This window comes from Oncorhynchus mykiss, chromosome 10 (genome assembly GCF_013265735.2).
Source record: "Oncorhynchus mykiss isolate Arlee chromosome 10, USDA_OmykA_1.1, whole genome shotgun sequence".
Lineage (NCBI taxonomy): Eukaryota > Metazoa > Chordata > Actinopteri > Salmoniformes > Salmonidae > Oncorhynchus > Oncorhynchus mykiss.
Window position 1 is genome coordinate 16,305,556 of NC_048574.1, and position 17,543 is coordinate 16,323,098.

Sequence of the window (17,543 nt, forward strand, 5' to 3'; positions counted from 1 at the left end):
GCTGCATACTGGACCCTATTCCAACTAAACTACTGAAAGAGCTGCTTCCTGTGCTTGGCCCTCCTATGTTGAACATAATAAACGGCTCTCTATCCACCGGATGTGTACCAAACTCACTAAAAGTGGCAGTAATAAAGCCTCTCTTGAAAAAAATTGACCCAGAAAATATATAAAAAACTAAAAATCGGCCTATATCGAATCTTCCATTCCTCTCAAAATGTTTAGAAAAGGCTGTTGCGCAGCAACTCACTGCCTTCCTGAAGACAAACAATGTATATGAAATGCTTCAGTCTGGTTTTAGACCCCATCATAGCACTGAGACTGCACTTGTGAAGGTGGTAAATGGCCTTTTAATGGCATCAGACCGAGGCTCCGCATCTGTCCTCGTGCTCCTAGACCTTAGTGCTGCTTTTGATACCATCGATCACCACATTCTTTTGGAGAGATTGGAAACCCAAATTGGTCTACACGGACAAGTTCTGGCCTGGTTTATATATTTTCTGTCGGAAAGATAGCAGTTTGTCTCTGTGAATGGTTTGTCCTCTAAAAAAATCAACTGTAAATTTCGGTGTTCCTCAAGGTTCCGTTTTAGGACCACTATTGTTTTCACTATATATTTTACCTCTTGGGGATGTCATTCGAAAACATAATGTTAACCTTCACTGCTATGCGGATGACACACAGCTGTACATTTCAATGAAACATGGTGAGGCCCCAAAATTGCCCTCGCTAGAAGCATCAGACATAAGGAAGTGGATGGCCTCAAACTTTCTACTTTTAAACTCGGACAAAACAGAGATGCTTGTTCTAGGTCCCAAAAAACAAAGAGATCTTCTGTTGAATCTGACAATTAATCTTAATGATTGTACAGTCGTCTCAAATAAAACTGTGAAGGACCTCGGCGTTACTCTGGACCCTGATCTCTCTTTTGAAGAACATATCAAGACCATTTCAAGGACAGCTTTTTTCCATCTATGTAACATTGCAAAAATCGGAAACTTTCTGTCCAAAAATGATGCAGAAAAATTAATCCATGCTTTTGTCACTTCTAGGTTAGACTACTGCAATGCTCTACTTTCCGGCTACCCGGATAAAGCACTAAATAAACTTCAGTTAGTGCTAAATACGGCTGCTAGAATCCTGACTAGAACCAAAAAAATTTGATCATATTACTCCAGTGCTAGCCTCCCTACACTGGCTTCCTGTCAAGGCAAGGGCTGATTTCCAGGTTTTACTGCTAACCTACAAAGCATTACATGGGCTTGCTCCTACCTATCTCTCTGATTTGGTCCTGCCGTACATACCTACACGTACGCTACGGTCACAAGACGCAGGCCTCAGGCCTAATTGTCCCTAGAATTTCTAAGCAAACAGCTGGAAGCAGGGCTTTCTCCTATAGAGCTCCATTTTTATGGAATGGTCTGCCTACCCATGTAAGAGACGCAAACTCTGTCTCAACCTTTAAGTCTTTACTGAAACTCATCTCTTCAGTGGGTCATATGATTGAGTGTAGTCTGGCCCAGGAGTGGGAAGGTGAACGGAAAGGCTCTGGAGCAACGAACCGCCCTTGCTGTCTCTGCCTGGCCGGTTCCCCTCTTTCCACTGGGATTCTCTGCCTCTAACCCTATTACAGGGGCTGAGTCACTGGCTTACTGGGGCTCTTTCATACCGTCCCTGGGAGGGGTGCGTCACTTGAGTGGGTTGAGTCACTGATGTGATCTTCCTGTCTGGGTTGGCGCGCCGCGCCCCCCCCCCCCCCCCCTTCCCCTGGGTTGTGCCGTGGCGGAGATCTTTGTGGGCTATACTCGGCCTTGTCTCAGGATGGTAAGTTGGTGGTTGAAGATATCCCTCTAGTGGTGCGGGGGCTGTGCTTTGGCAAAGTGGGCGGGGTTATATCCTTCCTGTTTGGCCCTGTCCGGGGGTGTTACTGATGCTAGGCTTTGTTACTTTGGTCCCAGCTCTCTGCAGGTCATTCACTAGGTCCCCCCGTGCGGTTCTGGGATTTTTGCTCACCGTTCTTGTGATCATTTTGACCCCATGGGGTGAGATCTTGGGTGGAGCCCCAGATCGAGGGAGATTATCAGTGGTCTTGTATGTCTTCCATTTCCTAATAATTGCTACCACAGTTGATTTCTTCAAACCAAGCTGCTTACCTATTGCAGATTCAGTCTTCCCAGCCTGGTGCAGGTCTACAATTTTGTTTCTGGTGTCCTTTGACAGCTCTTTGGTTTTGGCCATAGTGGAGTTTGGAGTGTGACTGTTTGAGGTTGTGGACAGGTGTCTTTTATACTGATAACAAGTTCAAACAGGTGCCATTAATACAGGTAACGAGTGGAGGACAAAGGAGCCTCTTAAAGAAGAAGTTACAAGTCTGTGAGAGCCAGAAATCTTGCTTGTTTGTAGGTGACCAAATACTTATTTTCCACCATAATTTGCAAATAAATTCATTAAAAATCCTATAATGTGATTTTCTTGATTTTGTTTTCTCATTTTGTCTGTCATAGTTGAAGTGTACCTATGATGAAAATTACAGGCCTCTCTCATCTTTTTAAGTAGGAGAACTTGCACAATTGGTGGCTGACTAAATACTTTTTTGCCCCACTGTATATCATATCATAGGAAAATGCAGCGCATTCACACAGATTTGCACGAAATGGGCACTTCGGTATTGTATATAATTATTTGACTAAAATGATGACTTATCAACTTAAATCGTTGTGCAACATCATGGGTAAGCTCTGGCTATCGTCTTATAGCTCGAAAAAGTGGATTTCTACTGGTGTGGGTGTTTAAATTCCTATATCAAACAATCATGCTGCCCAAAAACAGGGTTGTCAAACATAGGCCGAATCTGGCCCACGAGGGGGTCCAAAACGGTTAGAGTACTTTACTTTAAAATGACTAAAACCAAATGGAAACGGTGTAGAAATGATAATGGACCTACATTCATACAGTTTCTTGACTGTTTCCAGCTCACTACTAATCACCAAAATGAAAGCTAGAGAGTCAGGGAGCATCAAATAAATAAAAAAAAGATGATAGAGGACTATTTTGTTCAAATTTGAATGTCAAAGAAATATTTTTTAAATCACTGCGGCCCTCCGGACCTCGTTTAAGACCGAATGCAACCCCCGGGGAAAAATTAGTTTGACCCCCCTGTCCTAAAACATCAACAATCCCCCCACAACATTCTTCCTCCGCAGTCAGATCCTGTTCCTCATGTCAAGATGAGTAACCAACCACATCTCAACAGTGTGGATGCATTCAATGCTTCACTTCAAACACCTCCCACAGTCCTCCAGCCCTTGGCTGATGTGTTACTAAACACTCTTAAATCAATAGATAAATGGTGTGTAATATTTGCCTTAAGTTAGCATTTTGCCTCCACAGCTCACAATGCACTGGAGTACAACCAGCCCAGTGCACACTGACTATACAGGACCAAAGTCCCTTTAAAAAAAGGTACAGTAGTCTCTGAACAATGTTTTAATAATTGCTATTCTAAGGACAGATAAGATCATCTGTAATCGGGGTCCTTTTCAATTCAGGAAGTAAATTGACATTACAATATTTTCTTCAATATGAGGAAAAAAATATTGGAATTTGTTTACTTCCTGAATTGAACTGGAATTGACCCCAACCCTGAAATACTGTAACTGAAATCATTTGAATACTAGATTTGGATCTTAGCTTGGCTACAGACGGAAAATTCTACTGTATCTCCCTTTGCCGCTGAGTTCAGAGCCATTTCATTATTTTGTTCATAATGACTAATGCTCAACATAATTTACCCAAATGTCAACTGCCTCTTTCAAATAAGTGTGTTTTGTGCCCTAGTTAAAAGCCTCAAACCCCCCACAAGAGCATCAGTATGACACATAACGGCACAAAGCACACTTTAATGTCACTCCTCTAATTTCCATCAGTACCACTAAAGACTCACTTGACTTCAGGCTCTAGAAATCCACTGGGGACACAAAAGTGCTTCTCAAAGATGCACCCTATTCCCTACATAGTCCACTAAAGGGAATAGGGTGTCATTCGTGATACTTTCAAAAATAGTTATGTATTTGGTCATGTTTAAGCCCCCCCTTTGGGGCTGTCAAATTGCTCTCCCTTTCAGAATACGCCTATAGGAGTTTGGACATTCAAAGCCACATGTACACTTTAGTAATACACTGCTCAAAAAAATAAAGGGAACACTAAAATAACACATCCTAGATCTGAATGAATGAAATATTCTTATTAAAACCTTTTGTGACTAGGGGGCAGTATTTTAATTTTTGGAAAAATAACGTTCCCAATGTAAACGGGCTATTTTGTCAGGACAAGATGCTAGAATATGCATATAATTGACAGTTTAGGATAGAAAACACTAAAGTTTCCAAAACTGTAAAAATATTGTCTGTGAGTATAACAGAACTGATTTTGCAGGCGAAAGCCTGAGAAAAATCCAATCCGGAAGTGACTCATCTTTTGAAAGCTCTGCGTTCCAATGCGTCCCTATTGAGCAGTAAATGGGCTATCAACCAGATTACTTTTTCTCCGTATTCCCCAAGCTGTCTACAGCATTGTGACGTAGTTTTACGCATTTATGTTGAAGAATACCCGTAAGCGGCTACATTGCGCAACTGGTCACCTGATGGCTCCCAGAGTGATTCTCGCATAAAATACAAAGGTAGCCATTATTCCAATCGGTCCTACTGAAAAACCAATTGTCCCGGTGGATATATTATCAAATAGATTTTTTGAAAAACACCTTGAGGATTGATTATAAACAACGTCTGCCATGTTTCTGTCGATATTATGGAGCTAATTTTGAATATTTTTCTGCGTTTTCGTGACTGCAATTTCCGGGCGATTTCTCAGCCAAACGTGAAAAACAAACGGAGCTATTTCGCATTCAAAAATAATATTTTTGGAAAAAAGGAACATTGGCTATCTAACTGGGAGTCTCGTGAGTGAAAACATCCAAAGCTCAAATGTAAACAATTTAATTTGATTGCTTTTCTGATTTCTGTGACCAAGTTACATGCTGCTAGCTGGACAAAATGCTATGCTAGGCTATCGATAAACTTACACGAATGCTTGTCTAGCTTTGGCTGTAAAGCATATTTTGAAAATCTGAGATGACAGGGTGATTAACAAAAGGCTAAGCTGTGTCTCAATATATTTCACTTGTGATTTTCATGAATAGGAATATTTTCTAGGAATATTTATGTCCGTTGCGTTATATTAATTAGTGTCAGTCGATGATTACGCTCCCACATGCGGGATGGGGAGTCACTAGAGGTTAAATACTTTTTTCTTTACATAGTTGAATGTGCCGACAACAAAATCACACAAAAATTATCAATGGAAATCAAATTTATCAACTCATGGTGGTCTGGATTTGGAGTCACACTCAAAATTAAAGTGGAAAACCACACTACAGGCTGATCCAACTTTGATGTAATGTCCTTAAAACAAGTCAAAATGAGGCTCAGTAGTGTGTGTGGCCTCCACGTGCCTGTATGATCTCCCTACCACGCCTGGGCATGCTCCTGATGAGGTGACGGATGGTCTCCTGAGGGATCTCCTCCCAGACCTGGACTAAAGCATCCGCCAACTCCTGGACAGTATGTGGTGCAATGTGACGTTGGTGGATGGAGCGAGACATGATGTCCCAGATGTGCTCAATTGGATTCAGGTCTGGGAAACGAGCGGGCCAGTCCATAGCATCAATGCCTTCCTCTTGCAGGAACTGCTGACACACTCCAGCCACATAAGGTCTAGCATTGTCTTGCATTAGGAAGAACCCAGGGCCAACCGCACCAGCATATGGTCTCACAAGGGGTCTGAGGATCTCATCGCGGTACCTAATGGCAGTCAGGCTACCTCTGGCGAGCACATGGAGGGCTGTGCGGCCCCCCAAAGAAATGCCACCCCACACCATGACTGACCCACCGCCAAACCGGTCATGCTGGAGGATGTTGCAGGCAGCAGAACGTTCTCCACGACATCTCCAGACTCTGTCACATCTGTCACGTGCTCAGTGTGAACCTGCTTTCATCTGTGAAGAGCACAGGGCGCCAGTGGCGAATTTGCCAATCTTGGTGTTCTCTGGCAAATGCCAAACGTCCTGCACGGTGTTGGGCTGTAAGCACAACCCCCACCTGTGGACGTTGGGCCCTCATACCAGCCTCATGGAGTCTGTTTCTGACCGTTTGAGCAGACACATGCACATTTGTGGCCTGCTGGAGGTCATTTTGCAGGGCTCTGGCAGTGCTCCTCCTGACCAAAACATCAGCCAGGAAGCATAGGAACTGAGAAGTGGTCTCTGGTCACCACCTGCAGAACCACTCCTTTATTGGGGGTGTCTTGCTAAGTGCCTATAATTTCCACCTGTTGTCTATTCCATTTGCACAACAGCATGTGGAATTTATTGTAAATCAGTGTTGCTTCCTAAGTGGACAGTTTGATTTCACAGAAGTGTGATTGACTTGGAGTTACATTGTGTTGTTTAAGTGTTCCCTTTATTTTTTTTGAGCAGTGTATATTAAACCCACAATGGGTCTGACTGGAACGGAGAGTCAAATGAGTGGTGGTGATTTCAAGAACAACCTGTCGGTTACACTGTAATAATCATGACAAGATGGATGTCGTTGACAATCAAGAGTCTATCTACAGTCATGACACAATCCATTAGTTTGTTCGTTTTACACTGAACCAATATCTGACCTGAACACTGAATCATCATAAGAGTGCAAAGTCCATTGTCATTACCATTTGTTATGTCATGACTATATCAAGTTAAGCGTTACCAAAACTACTTCTACCAGTGTGTAGAGAAAATGTAGTATGAATATCTAATGAATAATTGTAGACCAAAGCTGCTGTTCTTAATTCAAAAGACATATGAAAAGTAGGTCTTGTATTCCCAAATGATATAATGCAGTCCCAAACGATTCGTACTACTAGGCCGGTCTACTGACGTCAGCCGCTATGAATAAATTATTACACTTAATTTAAAAAATGCGCTGCACAGTGCACTTTAATAGGTGCTTTCTGTGCAGTAATCAGTCAGAAAGTAATCCTTATTTAGTTTTTTTGATAATCAAGTACTGTACTCAACACTGAAATGAATGACTGGTGAAGTGATTCAAAGTGATTTTATCCAACAACAAACTAATTAATCAACTCCTTACCATTTAGTGCATAGCTGATCGAAAATCTTCCATGTTACAAAATGAATAAAAAGGTGTTTGGCTATATGAGCTATGAGGAACGGTCAACTACCCGACAACATCGTTACTTTCCAAAAACGTCTGTCTCAATTCCTCAAATAAAGATCACACTTGAGAACAGCAAACAGTGAGTGGACATTCACTTTCTTGGTATGGCTATACTTTTTTTGCAGCTCGTGACATTTATATTTGCATATTTCCTCTATTTTTAATAATTTATTGAGATTAGCTCCACTCCTGTTACATATTCATAATGATCTGCTCCTAACTAATCCCTAGGGACTTAACCTCGATCAGACCCATGTCATGTGTGTAGGGGATGAGACCTCTGTGCTATATAAGCCTGTCTGTGCTATATGGTACCCCAGGGGTGCTGAGATGCCCCTACACACACAAACACTGAACCTCCCACTGGGAAACCCACTCTGGTGTGTGACACCAACTCAGAACCATGTGGTATACATTGACAATTTGTGTGGAATGCTTTATTTTGTGTGGTGGCACATACCAAAACGATGCACTTTCACTCCTCTAGAGCAGTATTTTTCAGTCCAGTACTATTCTCACAAAACTAATTCCACTAATCAAGGGTTCAGTGATTAGTTAAATAGGTATATCAGATGCAGTATGTTAATGCTGGCCTAGAACAAAAGCCTGCACACACCCTGTGGGTCCCCAGGACCAGGATTGAGGAGCAGTGCTTTAGACTAGAGATGATCCCCATAGTCTTGGTATGGAACCTGCTCCTGGGTGAATTTTCTCCTACATGTACAGATCTAGGATCAGATTTCCCTCCCCCAATCTTAACCATTAGTGGGGAAATACACATGACCCAATGGCAGGTCTAGTGGCAACTTTACCCTACACTATGGAACCTAGAAGCGTCTGATTGGACATTACGTAACCAGGGCTGTCACTTCTCATTTCACCAGGCCAGTGAGAGAGAGCGGGCTGAGGAGTCAGACGACGTCCACTGTAAGAGTAATGGGATTTGATTTCATTTTCATCGAGATACAAAGAATTACAATCCCACAAACTAGCAAACCATTAGGCGTATTGCGACAACGTAATTTAGGATTAGGCAAAAATGACTTCTCGGCAGAAGGGGTGCATATGGAACAGAACTGTCATACAGAATGTCCAGCCTCAGGACATGAAACAACCCTCACCATTACCAACCAATATTACTACCTCTTCTCAGCTGACATAGATCTTTCATTTTTTTAAGGAGAATTCAAATGTAGGTGCGGCATCTCAGAATATTTTGGGGAGTGGTTTGCTCACAGTTATTTTTGTGAAACTGTGAGTGACATTCCTATTTAACTCTGTTGTGTAATGCCATTACATGTTAAATATGACTATGGCCAGTTATGGTGTCTTGTGAAATACTCATGTATGACCTTGTGTCAATTGAGAACGGTTGACTAAATCAGGGAGGTTCTCAATTCTCTCCTCAGGGACCCACAGCCATTGTAGGGCTAGCAAAATTGATTCAACATAACACAAAAACACCTAAGGAATTTTAACTATATAGTATGGCTAACCAGAATAAAAAACCCTGTTTGGTTATTCAAAAGGATCTACAAAAGAACCTTGGAGATTGAGGAAGGATTTTATAGAACCATTATCCATAAAAGTTCCATAAAGAACCATAAAAAGGTGTTCTATATAGCCCCAAAAAGGGTTGTAACTAGAGCGGAACCCTTTTTTGGTGATATATAGAACCTTTTATTAATGTTTTTATAGAACCTTCAGGAAAGGGTTCTTTATAGCACCATACGCTGCCTGCACCTGCCCGCCCGTCCAGCATCACTACTCTGGAAGGTTCTGACTTAGAATATGTGGACAACTACAAATACCTAGGTGTCTGGTTAGACTGTAAACTCTCCTTCCAGACTCACATCAAACATCTCCAATCCAAAGTTAAATCTAGAATTGGCTTCCTATTTCGCAACAAAGCATACTTCACTCATGCTGCCAAACATACCCTCATAAAACTGACCATCCTACCGATCCTCGACGATGTCATTTACAAAATAGCCTCCAACACCCTACTCAATAAATTGGATGCAGTCTATCACAGTGCCATCTGTTTTGTCACCAAAGCCCCATATACTACCCACCATTGCGACCTGTACGCTCTCGTTGGCAGGCCCTCGCTTCATACTCGTCGCCAAACCCACTGGCTCCAGGTCGCCTACTAAACCCTGCTAGGTAAAGTCCCCCCTTATCGCAGCTCGCTGGTCACCATAGCAGCACCCACCTGTAGCACGCGCTCCAGCAGGTATATTTCACTGGTCACCGCCAAAACCAATTCCTCCTTTGGCCGCCGCTCCTTCCAGTTCTTTGCTGCCAATGACTGGACGAACTACAAAAATCTCTGAAACTGGGGACACTTATCTCCCTCACTAGCTTTAAGCACCAGCTGTCAGAGCAGCTCACAGATTACTGCACCTGTACATAGCCCATCTATAATTTAGCCCAAACAACTACCTCTTCCCCTACTGTATTTATTTATTAAGCTCCTTTGCACCCCATTATTTCTCTCTCCTTTGCACATTCTTCCACTGCAAATCTACCATTCCTGTATTTTACTTGCTATATTGTATTTACTTCGCCACCATGGCCTTTTTTTGCCTTTACCTCCCTTATCTCACCTCATTTGCTCACATTGTATATAGACATTTTTCTACTGTATTATTGACTATGTTTGTTTTACTCCATGTGTTACTCTGTGTTGTTGTATGTGTCAAACTGCTTTGCTTTATCTTGGTCAGGTCACAATTGTAATTACCTGGTTAAATAAAGGTGAAATAAATCAATAAAATACAGGTTCCATTTGGAAATGTTATGAGGATGTGTCTTTATAGAACCTCCAAAAAAAAAGGTTCTATATAGCACTATATTCCCCCCCCCCCCCCCCACAGAAAAAAATGAGTGTGTGTACTCCCTTTTAACAGTGAGTGTAAGGTAACAATATTGTGGAGGAGGGATGAGCTTGTAAGAGTTGTGCCTGCAGCAAATGGGTACAGAAATAGGCTCATGTCCAGCTGTACCTTCGCCTGATATAATGTAACATGACATTATAGCACACTACAATTACATCTGTTAGCAACACATGTTGAAGGGGTTAACAGTTGCATTACTTTATTTCACGTTCCTGAAATATTCCAGAATATCACTTAAAAATATTTGATATTTTATAATTTAATGATGAATGAATTTGTTCTGGTTATGCAAAATGCCATACTCATCATAGCTGCATATTATACAGTAAATCTTATTACAATTTCTGGGAAGTCGATGAAAATGCTCTTCATTCACACTTTTTGGGGTAGAGTAGAAAAACAACAGCAAGTGTAAACATTTGACACTTCCACACCTATCAGGTGTCTAACACTGAACTTTATGGTTTTTAGGTCATTTCCTTACACTTGATGTATGACTGCATGACTGCCTTTAACCTAGTCATTCTCAATCCTTGTCATCAGACTTTCCTTTAACCTAGTCATTCTCAACCCTTATCCCTCTAGTTCAGGTTATGCAAAAATAAAGAAATAAACCAAACCATATTCCTACCAAGTTAGACAGCGGGCTGCCATTAGACCACACACACTTCACGTGAGACTTCCTACCACGAAATCTACCACTGTTTACACAGTAGGAATATGATGCGGTTTAGAAAAAAGCTGGATTCTAAAGTTTATTTGATAGCAAGGGACACATTTCACTATGTCTGGTAAGTAGAGTTCCTAGAGATTCTACAGATGCTTTTATTGACAGGAAGAAGAAGAAGAAGAAAATGTGAAGCCGGCTATATTGTGGTATGGTTATTTTCCATCGCCAACCACCAGAACAATACACAGACTCCTGATGTTGTGTCCCAAAGCTAGGCCACACATATGCCCAAGGTGAATGGTTGAGCTGTGTGTTTCAGTGCAGCCAGCCTGCAGTAGACATATTAGCAACTTCATCATTCCTCCTCCTGAAACGTCACCCCTCCTCAAGTCAATGTTTCAACCCAGCATTAGTCAAGTCTGGGTGACTAGTGCAGGGTTGAGACATGACTAGGGGAGGGGTGAGGTCTGAAGAATAGGAATGTGGAAATTCCTAATATGTTTTGGTTTAAGTTGGCTCAAAAGTGGCGCAGCGGTCTAAGGTACTGCATCTCAGTGCTAGAGGTGTCACTACAGACCCTGGTTCGATCCAGTCATTGTAAAAATTTGTAGAATTTGTTCTTAATTGACTTGCCTAATTAAATAAAGTTTCAATAAAATACCATTTTAAAAAACGTTTCTGAAGTTGAAGTTTTGAACAGTTTTCTCCAGTGGTTAGTTTCAAGGCAGACTATTCTGGACTGATGTGCAGTGTGCTTTTCTGCCTCCTTCACAGCTGTCGTGGCATTCATTCAGGTGGATGCTGCACATCAGTAGTGAGAGAGTTCTAGCCATGGCATCTGACTTCAGATACTAATACTGAGAAGCGCTGCTTCAGAAACCAGGGACCAGGGAGCCCTGATGAATGACTACAGACCAGTCAAACACCCTGGATGTGACCCCCCTCTATTTCATCTCTGAATGCCTCCTCTCTAGCCTTCCCCTTGGGGCTGACTGCTCAAGCCATGAAGGAACTACCCTGCCTGCCATAATCTATTGAACTATTTGATTTCTCTTAAAGTTCTTTGAGAGTTTAATGAAAAGCGCTATATAAGTTTAATAAATCTATTATTATTATTATTATTATTATTATTATTATTATTATTATTATTATTATTATTATGATGTATTCCGTACATGCTCACCTACTTTCTCCAGACTGCACGCTCAGCTGCACCGTTACGGACCTGCTGTTAAGACAACCTTCCTTGGGTGGAAAGAGCAGAACACTCCACAAAACAGCCTAAGTTGCATTGCAAAAGCAATGCTCTCAGAGCACGTAGCGTATACTAGCTAGCTAGAGTACTGTATGCATGATTTGCTACAATGCAAAAACAATGCCTCCAGAGCACAAAATGCATGCTAGTGTAAGGGTGATTTAATCTGTTCAGACACGGTTTGCATCTGGGTAATATTTTAAGCAATCTGAGGCCCATGTTTTTAAATGTGCAGCGCATATGTAGCCTATGTGCCCCCTTGGACTTCATTAAAGAAACCTATCAATATCCTTCAGCTCAAAATAACATATTAAGATCTCTAAATCAGGAGGATTAGCTTGGTTCTTTTTAAAATAATAGGATAACTATTAACAATGGGTAAATTTCCAGCTACTATTGTGGGTTTACACTAGGAGTATGTTGTTGTTTTCCACACAAGCCAATGATAAGAGCCTAAGTGTCCCAATGAGAGCAGTGGGATGTGGGAGTGAAATTATATTGTTACTTATTATTATTCATTGGCTCAGCATCCACTCTTAACAAGGAGGATTTCAGCTATAATTCTCTCACAAATGCCACCATTTTTTTTTATAGCTGGTATTTATTGTCTGTTATTTTCATTTTTTTAAAGCCGTGTGGCATAATCTAGGAAGGGAAAGCGGTAACTGTCTTTCAAGTGTTGGATATAATATGCAACTGTGCATCTTACGGTACAAGCTGAAGAATGGTGTTTTCAAAATGAGGTTCTCAAGCCCACAGACCCCACTGATGCTACTCAAACTATTTTGGGAGAAAGAATAGTCTGTGATTAATTGTGTTTAGCAAAAGGATGAAGGCTGACGATGCTAATAATTTTTTAATTTTTAATTTTATTTAACCCTTATTTTATCAGGTAAGTTGACTGAGAACACATTCTGATTTACAGCAACGACCTGGGGAATAGTTATAGGGGAGTTACAGGGAAACCAATTGTAAGCTGGGGATGATTAGGTGGCCATGATGGTACAGTATGAAGACCAGATTGGGAATTTAGCCCCTACTCTTACGATAAGTGCCATGGGATCTTTTAGTGACCACCGAGAGTTAGGACACCCGTTTAACGTCCCATCCGAAAGACGGAACCCTACACATGTCCTCAATCACTGCCCTGGGGCATTGGGATATTTTTTTAGACCAGAGGAAAGGGTGCCTCCTACTGGCCCTCCAACATCAATTCCAGCAGCATATGGTCTCCCATCTAGGAACTGACCAGGACCATATATGAATGCACGGCAAATGCAAATTAGTTGTGCCTTACGTGATAAACGATTGTTCAAGCTGTAGCCAGATTTTCATAATTACTAAACAAAAACATTGTCTAAGTGTGGAGATTAAATTATGAGAAAAAGAGTACATATTTCAAGGAACAATTGGGTTAACTCGTCATAGCTGGCTGTATGGAGACCTGAAGCATGCTGAACACACATTACCTATCAGCAATAGAACACTTTCCTTATTAATCCTCACAGAATGATGTCATTATTTTGTCAAGTGTTGACAAAAGCCCTATGTCCAATATGAATATGAGGGCCTACTTGTTTTATTGGCAGATATTTCTTCATAGCAAGGCCATAGAATTGTTCAGGGTCCCCATGGAGCGAATGTTAGAAAGATAAGAAAGCGCACCGTCAGATGTTGGTAGTGGGATAGTCACAAGGTGGCCATTCCAAAATGGACAACTGAATGCCGAGTAAGTTAAGCTATTTTAAGGAAATAACTTAGGGTTAGAGGCTTATGGTTAGAACCATATATATGGTTAAAAAGTGTCGTTCCAGTACTTTCATCCTTCCCAGCATGGCTAGTGCTAATGCTGATCATGTATTTCCTTGATTCCTTACGTCCTCACAATACATTGAAGGTGAAGGTCTGAGGGGAGGAACTTAAATCTTCTCCTCCAATGCATTTTGAGAAGGAGGCGAGAAGAGAACACACAATGAATCAAGGAAACACCATCAACATTCACCCGGTGAGTGAAGGGAAATGGAAAATGATGGAGGGGAGGAGACATCTCTACTCTCTCAATCATTATACAGTCTGCATGGTAGGTCCCCAAATCCATCCTCTCAGACAAGCCACTCACTTTACCCCCATGGGTAATTTGAAGAGGGCTTAGAGAAATCCCCCTATCTTAGCTCTCTGCAGAGGGGAGCCCGTACTGTATGGCGATCACAGACATCCACTGAGAAGCAGGGAAATAAACAGAGCTGGAGGGAAGAAAAGTGGGGCACAGTACATTCTACTCCAACAGTTGAATAAACTATAACGGATCATTGAGTGGCATTTATGAACTACAACAGTGATTACCTAAATGAGCATTAACCATACTCACCTTTCAGAGAGTCACAGGTTGTGAGGCTAAACAATTTAATGCACTGCAAATTCAGCAATGTGATACTTTAAAGTAACTGTCCAGTGTTTCCAGATTTCTATGAAATATTACCTATAATTAACTACAATATCGCTACACTTGCATTAACACCTGCTAACCATGTGTATGTGACAAATACATTTGATTTAATATGGGTTTGTTTTTCTTGGAATGGTGTGGGCATATACCCGTCATTGAAAATATTAATGTGAGTAGACCGCTGATTGGCCAGCTCATCCTCTAGGAGGAAATAGCAAGCATTTTTTAAATGTTCTGTTTGAGATACAAGTTTGTGGTAGGGTTTATGGAAGTTTCTTTCTCCAATTTAAGCTTTGGCCAAAAATATGAGTATTTGGATTCAACAACATTGAGTTAATAACATAATATTAACTTTTAGAAGTTAGATTTTCACTGGACAGTTACTTTAATTAGATATCAAGCTGGGTCCTTGTATTCGGCTGCTTCAGGTCAATGTCATGGCTCATGGCTTCATGAGTAGGAGACATGATATGGGTGATGATGGCAACATATTTGGAGGAGGCAGACCTTAATGCAGGTTATAAGCTGCATTTTTAAATCAGGGACAGTAGGAGACAGTACCAGTAGCGATCTAATGATGTGATGGCATTCACATTACACCACCTCCTCCATTGCCTCTGTATAACAAGGTGTGCCTCATTTCAAAACACTGAAACACGATCAGACTAAAGGACATGTCGCAAGTCATTGCAATAATACATTTTGGTGAAATTCTGAAAGCTGGTTCTCTTGAAAAAGGACACCATGCCCTGGAATGACTAATATCAATCCAGTCCAGATTGTTGCACAAACTGATCACTCCCTGTTCCACTCATCACACTTGTGACTTCACAAGCTATTCATCACTGGACATCTCCATTGACTCAAGACCTTGGACTCTGTTACTCTTCATAATTTATGGAGTCTTTCATCAATGTTAGAAGTTGATTGGCAATATTAAAAGTCTACATTGTGCTCTGTCCCCTCACTAATCATATACAATAAAAAAATGCAAGACTTTACAATTAGTTACTATCAAATCTAACCTTCAACATACAACTTTTAAGCAGAAAAATGGTTGGATTTACCTCTTTCTTGCGCACCATAGCGCTTTCTCCAAATTCCTTGGCTTGTTGTAAAACAGTGTTTAAATGAACAGCCTAATAATCCATTTCCTTGGAGTAGAACTAGAAAAGGAGTATCATGTGTATTCTCTCCTGTATTCCCTCGACCGTCCAGTCTCTCTGAATGCAACTCAGAGAAGCACTGTTTTACGTAAAGAAAAAAGGCAGGGGAGTACTCTCATTCTTAAGATGCGTGTCATCCTCCCCAGGTCTCATTCACACACATTTCCATTTATTTTTCTTCTTTTGCATGTTGTCTCTCTCTCCATCGGCCTCGCTTTCGCTCTCGTCTCTTCACCGACGCACAGTTTCATCCCTATTATTTTGCTCTCTCTCTCTCTCTCTCGTCTCTTCACCGACGCAGTTTCATCCCTATTATTTTGCTCTCTCTCGTCTCTTCACCGACGCAGTTTCATCCCTATTATTTTGCTCTCTCTCGCTCTCTCTCGTCTCTTCACCGACTCAGTTTCATCCCTATTATTTTGCTCTCTCTCTCGTCTCTTCACCGACTCACAGTTTCATCCCTATTATTTTGCTCTCTCTCTCGTCTCTTCACTGACTCACAGTTTCATCCCTATTATTTTGCTCTCTCTCTCTCGTCTCTTGCAGCTCACTCCACTTGCTCTTGTCCATCTCCCTCTTGCACTCTCTCTTCTCTATTTGCCTCTCTCTTCACTCACTCCTTGCATGTTCTTGCACTCATATATGTATATATTTATTTTTCTCTCTCCCTCTCGCTCTAACCAGTGAATCTTGCTGTTATCCTATTTTCCGGTGTGCCTTGATTCCCAAGCCAGAGAGCACCACCACCAAAATAGCACACGCACCACTTAGACCAGGCCCTTTTACAATTGTTTTTGGTCGGGTGGACAAGGTGACATGGTGTTCTAGGGGGTAAATATATCCCAGCGGAGCATGGGGTGCATCTCAAATGGCACCATAATCCCTATATAGTGCACTACTTTGTGCACTGGTCAAAAGTAGTGCACTATATAGGGAACAGTGTGCGATTTGGTACACAACCATGCTGTCTCAATCCTGATAATTCACCACTCCATATCCTCCAAAAACACTCATGCAGCCTGTGCAGCTTTGTAGAAATTCAGCCTCGGAGCATTCACAGCAACAACCATCAAGATGTTTTACAGTGCTATGCCAACATAACGCATAAGCACTTCCTCTTCTGCAAATCCTTATTATTTGGCGTCTCGACAGTCTGGTTTTGTGCATGCATTACAAAAGAGAGTTATCAGTCTTTGTAAAGCATTGTGGCATCATAAAACATTCAAACACAAGGATAATCTTCTACAAGAGGGAAGGACAAATCAGGTGACAGTAAAACAGAAAAGAATCCTTTATCCACCATATCTTACAACATTAGTTTAGTCGTGCTCTTAATAAAAGCAACTAACCGAAACGTTAAGCACAAGTGTTTGTTTCTCTTTACCATGACAAAATGTTTACCAATATTATTTATTAGACACGGTAATAAAAAAAAGTTAAGTGCATCCAATCCTTTACAATATTTTCGAATTGACAACACTCATGAGAACATTCTTTATGCTAATATATTCATACAGCTCATGACAACAAATGTCTGAAATCTCTCACAAATATTTTTTTTTTTACATCAAGTCAGTAGCTTCTTCTGACCTACTTTCAATGGAAGTGCCTCTGAATCTCATCTAGAACAGTGCAAAAATATTTCTGCAGCCCCAAATATTTGCCTAATTTGACACTTCGCTATTTACAGGTATTGCAGGCTGCAGTTGCACCCTTCTCAGTGTATGAGGTAATTAAGGTAGATACAGTTTGTACATATAACTAGGAATAAAGTGACATAATAAACAGTAGCAGCAGCGTATGTGATGAGACAAAAAAGTTACAGGTATTTC

At 41.2% G+C, this 17,543-nt stretch overlaps 1 protein-coding gene across 2 annotated transcripts in view; it reads right to left on the reverse strand.

Annotated features, from left to right (window-relative positions):
• gramd1ba (GRAM domain containing 1Ba) overlaps nucleotides 1-16,439 on the reverse strand; it is a 135,541-nt gene extending 119,102 nt beyond the window's left edge. For both annotated transcript variants that reach the window (XM_021617608.2, XM_021617599.2), the window contains exon 1: nucleotides 15,613-16,439. The gene's annotated coding sequence lies outside the window, so the exon portion shown is untranslated. The remainder of the gene's footprint in view (nucleotides 1-15,612) is intronic.
• Nucleotides 16,440-17,543: the final 1,104 nt, after the last annotated feature.